Source organism: Vipera berus (assembly GCF_964194415.1).
Source record: "Vipera berus genome assembly, chromosome: 3".
NCBI classification, from domain to species: domain Eukaryota; kingdom Metazoa; phylum Chordata; class Lepidosauria; order Squamata; family Viperidae; genus Vipera; species Vipera berus.
In genome coordinates, this window is record NC_138204.1 from 54,427,893 (window position 1) to 54,437,862 (window position 9,970).

Genomic DNA, 9,970 nt, shown 5'->3' on the forward strand with positions numbered 1-9,970 from the left:
TCAGAGTGTATACAGAAGATTGCAGCCAATATGCTAAGGGCCTGGAAGGAGAAGGGATCACTAGAGGTATTGTGTATATTTAGCCTAGAGAAGAGAAATAGAAGTATGATAGCCACCTTCAAATATCTAAAAGTCTGTAACATATAAAATAAAATTATTCAATTTTTCCAGTAGGATCTGAAAGTCTGTAATGTAGAAAATAGAATCATTCAGATGTTCCAGCAGGCAGACCATTTTTCTTTTGTATCCTAGGACATGGGATGATAAAACTAACGCTGAACTGAAATTTGCTTTGGAATTTCTCAAACGTTTTCTTCCCCATTTTCTTTCTTCCATTTTCTGCCTTATCTTAGGTAGAAAAGAAAAAGGGTTTGAGAATTTCTTTCAAAATAGTGGAGGTGCTTTGTCCCATAGTCCTATCACCCTAGCACTTCCCTTGAATGTGCAGAATAAAGTCCATTAAGAGATTAAATTATGTCTTTCTTGGGAATTAAACACATTCACACATAAACTTTGGCTGTCATGCATGTGCACCCCCCCCCCATATTAAAGCCCAGGGCTTTTTTTCTCATAGAACGCTCAGAACGGAGTTCTGGCACCTTTTTTGGATGGAACCTTGTAGGGTAGGCAAGGCGGGTTGTATGACATGTGTGAGTTCCGGCACCTTTTTCTTTTACAAAAAAAGCACTGTTAAAGCCATAATAATTTTACAAATACTAGAGAGAGGGAGAGGGGGAAAGAGAAGCAAATTCTTTTTCATTGAATTGAATGAAACTTGATAGACGAGATGAAAGGGAATGTTTTTGCATGAGAGGAGTAAAAATTCACCTTTTCAAGCACTGAAGAAGCATCCATTGTCAGGGATGGAGGACTCTTTATCAGCATGACAACTGCTTCAGTATAAAATATAGAGAGTCAACATTAAATTGTCCCAAGAATAATTTTCTCACATAAATGATTCACAAATGACTCTGTGTTTTTCTTTAGGGCATCTGAAAATGGATTTTAATATTATCACCAGTTTTTTTACAGATTATATTATGGACACTTGCAATATTTAGCATTTGCATTATAGCTATTTTACAAAGTGGGCAGGATAATGATGGAATATATTTTTAAAACTGGTAAAGTTAGAGATAATTCAGAATAGTAGAATCAATTCACAAGAAATGATTCCTAAAAGATTTTTCTTTAATCGTGCTGGAATTACCAACATTTTTATTCCCTAATAAAACTCATGTACTCCAGTACTATATTTTAAACTTCAAAATAGCCAATCAAGTGCCACTGAAAAATAAAACTTCATAAAGATAACGTTGTCCTGATCAAAGGCACCAATGCATTCAAAAAATAATGTGTGAAAAGGTTCAGAGACAAAGCAATTATACATGAATGTTTCCTTCATGTGAAAAATCATACAATTTATTACCACATCTGGAGCATTATACCAACATTTATTGATAATTGGCTTTTCCATTGCAAAGGCCACTTTTAGTTGCCTGGCAACTGCAGTGACACTATGTAGTTCATTTGCATTTAAGTTTTCAGAACATGGTGCATTTCAAATTACAGACAATATTTAATCTATAAGAAACAAAGATAAAACTGTTGGCCTCTAACATACATGAACATGTATAAACAAACGAACAATTATTTCCAACTGACTAAACAAGCTTGTTTCTACAAACAAATAGTGAATCTGGATTCTGTTTAAAATATCATCAGATTACACATTCATGAAATATTCATTATTCCCTTAATGCTATTTTAATCCTTTCTTTAACGCCCTCAACGGTGACAGTGAAAGTGTCAGTGAGCTTTCTGGCTGCAAATCTTGACATCAATCACTGTGACTTCCAGGTAAATGTTCAAAGAAATAAGCTATAGGAGAAAAATGAAAGATAAAAAAAGAAAAACCCTGAATTTTGATATTGTCTAGGCTGCCTTTAAATGAGCAGAGAAACCATATCCTGGGTGAATTAAGTCATTATGTTATTATTGGAGGCACACTAAGTAGAATATTTCTAATCATATTAAGTGTAAATAATACACTAAATATTTTTGGACAATGACCTCCAAACTCCAGAAGTTCAGTGACTGGGGTTGGAACATCTCCCTATTATTGACCCGAAAGGGAAGGATCACAGTTCAGATTCAATCTTCTCAGGATCTCCAGGTAAGAGTATAATACTCTTCCCGGAAAGTTCAGAGGACCACTCTCAAAGCACATCTGTACTTAGATCTCCACTCTTGTGCCTTCAGCTGCAATCTAGATTTCAATCTGTTCCTTAGCTATGACAACAATGTCTGGCAGACAGATGGTGCAGTTCTTGAGAGGTGGAGTCTTCTCCTGGAATGGGGACTACCAATCTCTTCTATGAAGGTGGGATACTTGATTTCTTTTACTTTCTGGAAAATTAGAGAAGATCTCGTCTGAAATACTTCCCATACCTACTCCTCCTCTTCTGTGCATGGGGAAATTTTTTACATGCCAGTTGTCCACTCTGCGCCTCATCCTTGTGTCGCAAGATCATTCCCATTTACCATTACTGTATATATTTTTATTCAGCCTCTTGCCCTGATGAGAGAACTCACCTTGCCCCTTTATTGTTTGTCTTCTTGACAGCCTTTTACCCTGCAGGTTCAATGTTGGAATGGGGTCTGGGGTGGCCATGAATTAGCCAGTCAGCTCAGCTTTTCAGTCTACCATACCCCTTTTTCTTTTCTGCAGTTATCTTCAGAAATGCTGTCTCATTATTTCTCCTACCCCTTCTGCATTGCAGTGACAACTCTTCCATTATTTCCCTGTTGCTTGCCTGCCGTTCAACCAATCAATTGTTAATGCAATGGAAGGTTTGCTGTTAGAATAGGGAATGTCAAGAGGAACTGAAAGGCATCATTTCTAGAAACTTAGCATGGGTAACACTGAGCTAAATGAGTAGAGGGTTTGATTCAGTAAGGAGTGATTTCTGTGCTTTATTGACTTTTGTGAAATCTGCATAGACTGTAGGACAGAAGAGAAGAGAGCTGAACTATTATTCAGCTCTTCTTTTTCTTAGAAATCTGTAACTCTGGTTTCTCAGGCTTGCAAAATTGCCTACTTAGGGCACTATTCCCATCATCCTAGTCATTTATACTGTAATCTAATTTTTAATACATTGATATAAAAGTAAGAATTCCATACATTTCAAGATGTCACATTTCCAAGCAATCCAATGTCAACATCAGATAGACCTACCAGTATATTCTTTGGCTTTGTGTTATTCCTACTCATGTTGAAGAGGATCAACTCTGTGGACTGCTACTCTTACTCCATGTCCATTTCCATCTGGCCTTAGGTGGCCTTTCTTCCCACATAACAAAATCATATTTTTGTGAGTTCACTATTTCTAGTCCAGGAATAGTTAACACAATTAATTGTTCCACAGAGACTTCAGCAGACAAACAGATTGATCATAGTGCATGGGGGGGGGGAAGAGAGAGAGAGAGAGAGAGAGAGAGAGAGAGAGAGAGAGAGAGAGAGAGAGAGAGAGAGAGAGAGAGAGAGAGAGAGAGAGAGAGAGAGAGAGAGAGAGAGAGAGAGAGAGAGAGAGAGAGAGAGAGAGAGAGAGAGAGAGAGAGAGAGAGAGATGAATTATAGTGAGGAAGCGTTTAGCATTGCACCTAGATTCATAGTTCTCCATGGCTGTTCTCTTTCCTACATAATCCTAATTCATCTCTTACAATGTTCAACTTACATCAAACTTCTCACAAATACATTAATATATCTTAACTAGATGACTTCCCACTTCCTCCTGACTCAGTGCTTCTTCTGGAATACAATCTAAATGGGGACATTTGCCTAGGACATTGCCTAATATAGCTTTTATCTTCATTTGCTCTACTTGTTCATTTCTATCTCTGAATGGGCATCATTTATCTCTCTTTACCCCAGATGGTGTATATTTTATGTGAAATACAAACATTAGGTTAGGAATTCTTGTAAGTGTAGCTAGAAGCTATTTGCTTTATTTTCTTCTATGCCATCTTATTAATTGTTCTTAAATGAATTGAATAACTTCTGTGATTTTGAAACCTGAACTTAACCGAATAGCTGTGTTCACACACAATACACTTATTCACAAACTAGCTAATATGTTTTAGCCTAATCTAAAACTACTGAAATTTGAGAATAGTCTTTTAAGACAGCCCCTTGTAAAGTATAGTTTATCCAGGTAGCACTGTAATCAGGGTACCAGTTAGGTCCTCTTCACCCTAGTTAAGGCTGCTAAAGCTGGGTAAAAATTCTTTCAGTCATGGCTTCCATCTACTGTTCAAACAGGGTTTATCAATCCAGAACGTCTTCCAAATTGCGAACCTGCTGCTTCATAATTAGTACTTACTTATCTAGAGATACCACTGGTATCAGTGGAACGAAGAACCTTACAATCTCTTGGCACAGAGATTGGAGTGTGATGTATGAATTGTGAATCATCAGCATACAGATGATAATTAATTCCAACCTCGTATCCAATGGTGGGATTCAAATATGTGAACAAGCAGTTCCCCATGTGGATGCCACTTCCAGAAGTCCATTCTGGGCCTGGGCAACAAAAAATTAGCTACCAGTTCTGCTGAACTGATGTGAACTGGCTGAATCCCACCACTGCTCGTATCACTACCTTATTGGACTAGAACCATCTACTGAAGACAGACTGGAACAACACTATTTCCAGTTTCCAACCTCATACAACCTACTGTGAGTGATGTTATTAGAAGCTGCCGAGAGTTTTAAAAGGACTTGAAGGTTTAAAAGGACTAGGCGAGGTGCATAACCTCCATTCAGTCCCAACAAAGCTAATCCAGGAGAGAGACCAAAGCTAACTCATTCCCATGATGGAAAAAAGATGCAATAATCTGTTTCTTCTAGGGTGCTACATAGGGATCTGCCACTGTTGTCTCAACAACTTTGCCCCAGAAGGGTAGGGTGGGGACCACTTTATGGCCTCTTCAGAAAAGGATGCAGTGAGGTATTAACAGTCACAGATCCAGGTGTAGTAATTACTCCCCACACGCCTCATAATTGCAGAGGTCCAAACAGCACTCCTTACTAGCACTGATGATGTTACCTAGTTTGGGTAATGAAAGTCTGCAAGAAATCAAGCAAGCTCACAGAACAGCAAGAACTACTTAGTGTTCTATCTATTCATCAGGAGTTCACAGGCCAAGAGGAATCCTAAATAATACGGCAACAATATACTCTATTCACCTTCAAAGATTCTGTTCTTGAGTGGAGACGTTTTTGTTGACAAAGTCCTGTTCAAATTGATCACAGTAGTTAGGTGGAATTTCTCTCTGACTTCTTCCTAGATGAGAGCAGCAATTTTCAATCTATGTTTTATGGGAGAAACAATAGGGTTTGCATGATGAACAACAAATGCCAAGTAGGCCATTCACATTTTTTGAACATACTGTAGTTGCCACAATGGCTTAATTTCTCTAGAGGGATCACACATTAAGCTACGCTTCTATATCCTAGTGGGATTATTTGGTAACTGTGTTCCTAATGTTTCAGTGGAGGATTTAAATATAACAAAATATAGTTTAAAAATTATTTTAAGAATTAAAATATGTTTCAATATCTTTGGAGATGTGTTTAGTTTTATATTGGTCTTTTAAAATTATATTAATTGCAGATGAGCAATGCCTGATCAGAAAGGGACTTGAATGAGAATCACACAAAAAAGTTCAAGAAATTACCTGAACAATTACGGCTTTTGTTTTGTGTCAGAGAGATAACCCTTTTGCAAAATAAATTAATGACAATAATACATAATGTTGTGTCAGAAGTTAAATGGGAGTGGTTTTCCTTAGGCGGGAAAACCCGGTGCAGTCATTGGTCGTTGCATTCTCGGCGGGAGATTCTGAGCCGGGGATTGGTTATTGTTCAAAGTTACTTAAGTATATAAATATGGAGTTAACGGTTGCTAGTTAGTTGACCTATGTGTATTCAATAAACGTTCTTTGCTAACAACCTCACTGTCAACGTTCGTCATTCCGAACATAACACATAATAATTTTAAAACATGTTTTTATTTGGGGCTACTACAGCTCAAGCTAAAATAGTTTTTCATGGCACCATCTTATAATGATAGTGTTGGAATTGTTGGGAAGTTTGGGTCAGACGACAACAAGGAATTGAGATTAATTGGTTGATTTGATTCAGCAACTCTGTAGCTTTTCCTAAAATCTAGCACCTACATGATCAGTATAGGCCTGCATTCACATAGATGGAATCTGTCCATTTTACAAAACACTTTCATTTATATAAATTGGGCAAATTGGCCCTTTCATCCTGTCTTCCCTTGGTGATAGGAAATACATTTTCATTGTCTTATCCCTGTGCAGAAGATCACTGCTGTAGCTAGAGATACACTAAGACTATTTCTGGTAAGTCACTGGGTTAAATTATCACCAGTGCTTCAAATATATCGATGCTGCACTAAAATAGGACTTTTCTTCACTGTTATGTCAATCACCTCAAAGGGAATATTGACAAGCAGAACCTGCCAAGGAATGTGATCTGGTAGATGGCTTTCTGGGCAAACAAATGTTTAATTCTTAGCCAAGTGTCATTGCTATTTATTCAGAAATACAGTAAAATGGGACACATTACGCAGAACATATTGAAAATGTAACTTAATAATAAAATAGAAACAGAAACTTCCACATCGACAACTGATCCTTCATCACCTTAATTTTAAAAAATGGCAGTTATATGTAATTCTACCCAGAATTTCCTCCAGATCTTTTTAGTAGATAAAGAATAATCTGAAAGCACTAGCTGCATCAACTACAATCCTATGAATAATCCCCATTTTCTTCTACACAGTCCCATTGAAAAAATAGGGTTTGAAACTTTCTTTAGTTACTATTTCTAAGTTTAGGATTAACTATTCCATATAACGAAGCAAGTAGGAACAAATCGCATTTGCTCCCATTTTTCTAATAAATAGTATTTGTTTGCCCACAAGGAACCCTGATAATTATTTCAGGTGAGGTTTAAGAAGAGATGTATTGTTACACCTGTAACCTGACATATGTTGTCCTGTGATGGGGGTTGAAAGATGCCCTTATTTCTTTTTGGGTCTTCAAGATACTTATGCCTATTCCCCAGATTCCTAGCCACAAAGGATCACCTGCAATATTTTAAACACCATTCCCCAAACCATAGATCCTATTGCATGGTCTCTATGGCTCCCATCAGTTCATTACTGAGGTAAAGGATCGTAGATCATCCCTTGCCCTTTACAGACATTAGCTAAGAAATAGAACAAACTAATCAAAGGACAACCATGAATCTTTTCCCTTCTCAGTTAAGTTACTAGGTGGTGAAAACTCTAGCTGAATACTGCTTTTTTATGACTATATTAGATTGTAATCTGTTTCAGCAAGATATATTTTCTTAGAACTTATGCTTTAGAAATTCAATAAATATTACATAAAAGCATCACAACAAATCCTTTTCATTTGACTTACATTTAAAGGATTATTCTGAGTCCATCAGAAAGCAACTACTTTTTGCAGTGGAAGCTATATATCTGCTCTGGAGACAGCAATCAGCCAGTATTTCTCTAAACTATTAGATTTTTCTAATTATTTGAGAACAACAAGCCATCAGTCATAAACTGAGGACCATATTATATGTCTTATAAAGTTTTCTGCAGTCTTGCATCTACTAGTATTTTCTTATGAAACAGCCTGTTGTCCATGTAAATATGCTGTTCACTACTCCTTCAACTAATATGGAATGGAAGGAATGAATCTGAAGGCAGAAGAGCCTGGTGGCTCCTATGCTTAGGATGCTGGGTTGTGGATTAGTAAGGCCATGTTTGAAACCTGAGTGCTGCTGTGTGGAAAGTTCTGGGGTTTGTGTGTATGGGATAAAGAGGTTAGCCCCTTTCAGGTTGCTTTAGTAACCAGCCACAGGGGTGGAGGAGCTCAATGCCTAAGATCTGTGAGTAGGGTTATTTCTGAGCAGAAGATGTTGGTGTTTTGGAAGAGCACTAAACCTGATTTCAAAAATAGTTCAGTTCACAAGTCAAGGGATGGAGGAGAGATACAAGGTGAACTTAGAAGGAGTTTCCTTGTTGCCTTGGGAAAAGCTGAAAAAGTCCATGGATAAGCAAAATGGTATAGGCATAAGCAAGACAAGGTGCCTCCATAAAGTGATTAAAAATATACTCCTGGCACACAAAGATAGACAGACAGACAGACAGACAGACAGACAGACAGACAGACAGACAGACAGACAGACAGAAAATAAATTCACTCACTCAATCACTCACTCACTCACTCATTCACTCACTGATCAGCAAGGCAGCTAGGCTCTGTACCAGCTACATACTAGACTAGAATGTTAATCAACACAACATTTCTATCCCCACAAAGCCAAAAATCTAGGACTGTGTTTATCTTCTGTATCCTATATGGATGTGAGTCTTCTAAGGACTTATCAAACAACTAGAGAAATTTCACATGCAGACCCTCCACTCCATCCTTGGTATTCATTGGCAAGACTGTGTCTCCAACCTGGAGGTCTTTGATCACATGGAGCCCACCAGCATTGAATCCCTGATTACCCAGATGCAATAAGTGGGACATGTCATTACAATGGAGACCATTGTACGGCTCACCAGTTGCTTTATGGTGAACTAGAGACTAAAAGGAGAACTTAGATTGTCCATGCAAGTGCTACAAAGTCACTAGGAAGGAAACCATATACCACTGTAACATCCAGCCAAGGGAACTAAATGTGCAGCTGTAGAGAGGACTCATTGGCGATCCCTTTGCTTTGAAGCCTATATCAGCTTTGAAGACAACAAAGCTGGTTAAAAACTGGTGGAAAATTATGAGTGCCGTCACAAATTAACATCGAAAGTTATTGAAACAATGGACTTCCAGTGCCTCCATTGTGCTAGACTTTTTGCTTCCAGACTGGGACCACAGAACCAGCTCAGTATTCACAGATGAACTGCAGAACAGTGTGTCTTCTTCAAACCTGTAAGACAACAAGACTACATATTACCGTAACAGAAGCTTACAATTTTGAATCTACTTCTCCTCTCTCTGACTCAATCCTAAAGAGAATGAGGAAGGGTCTAGCCTGAGATGCTTTCTAAATTGTATTTATGCTTTGGGTTAGGGCTTCTGTTATCTGATCATTGCCTTGATTGTTGCTTTTCTTTTCTTTCTCAAAACTATTTTCATAGACCATTACAAACTGTAATCAAGTAACTTTTAGAATGTTACAGGCTGGGACTTGGAGAAGCCTCTAGTTCAGGTCAATGTCAACTTGAAACACTCTTTTCTAACCTGGTGCCATCCACATTTTATTGGGGTCATGACTCCAAGTCCTGAGGCAGCATGACAGTGTGGAACCCGTTGGAGGGAAGGCTAATTTAAAAGTAATAGAATTACTGTGCAATGAGGGTGCCAAGGTGGGTCTAGGGAGAATAGTAATCAAACAGCTATTTCAATACCTATAAATCCAGGATCAGCTTTAAAGATTTTGCTGCTTGGAAAAAGCAAGCGTGCCATACATCAAGAATAAAAAGACCCTGGTAAGGGAAATGCTAAGAAGATAAACAGAGTGGATCTAGTATCCAATTCTAATTCCTGAAACAGGTAGGTAATGATTTATAATACGGAAAGGAAACATTTCTTTGCATGGTTAAATGAATTTTGGATGCTCTTGCACAAATTGCACATGGCATAAGTATGTTCTATGATCCCAAAAGAATATCTCAAGCTTCTTGCCTGAGATGAACCTCTTGTGGCAGGCAGTTGAATAATAAGAGAAGGAACACCTGCTCTTGGCCCATGTTTGCTGTGAAAATAAGGTGTAATTTTGCCTACATGCCGCCCTTCGATGCACATTGGGAAGGTTCATGGTGCTATGAGCACAGTTTGGTTTCTGCTTTAGGTTCAC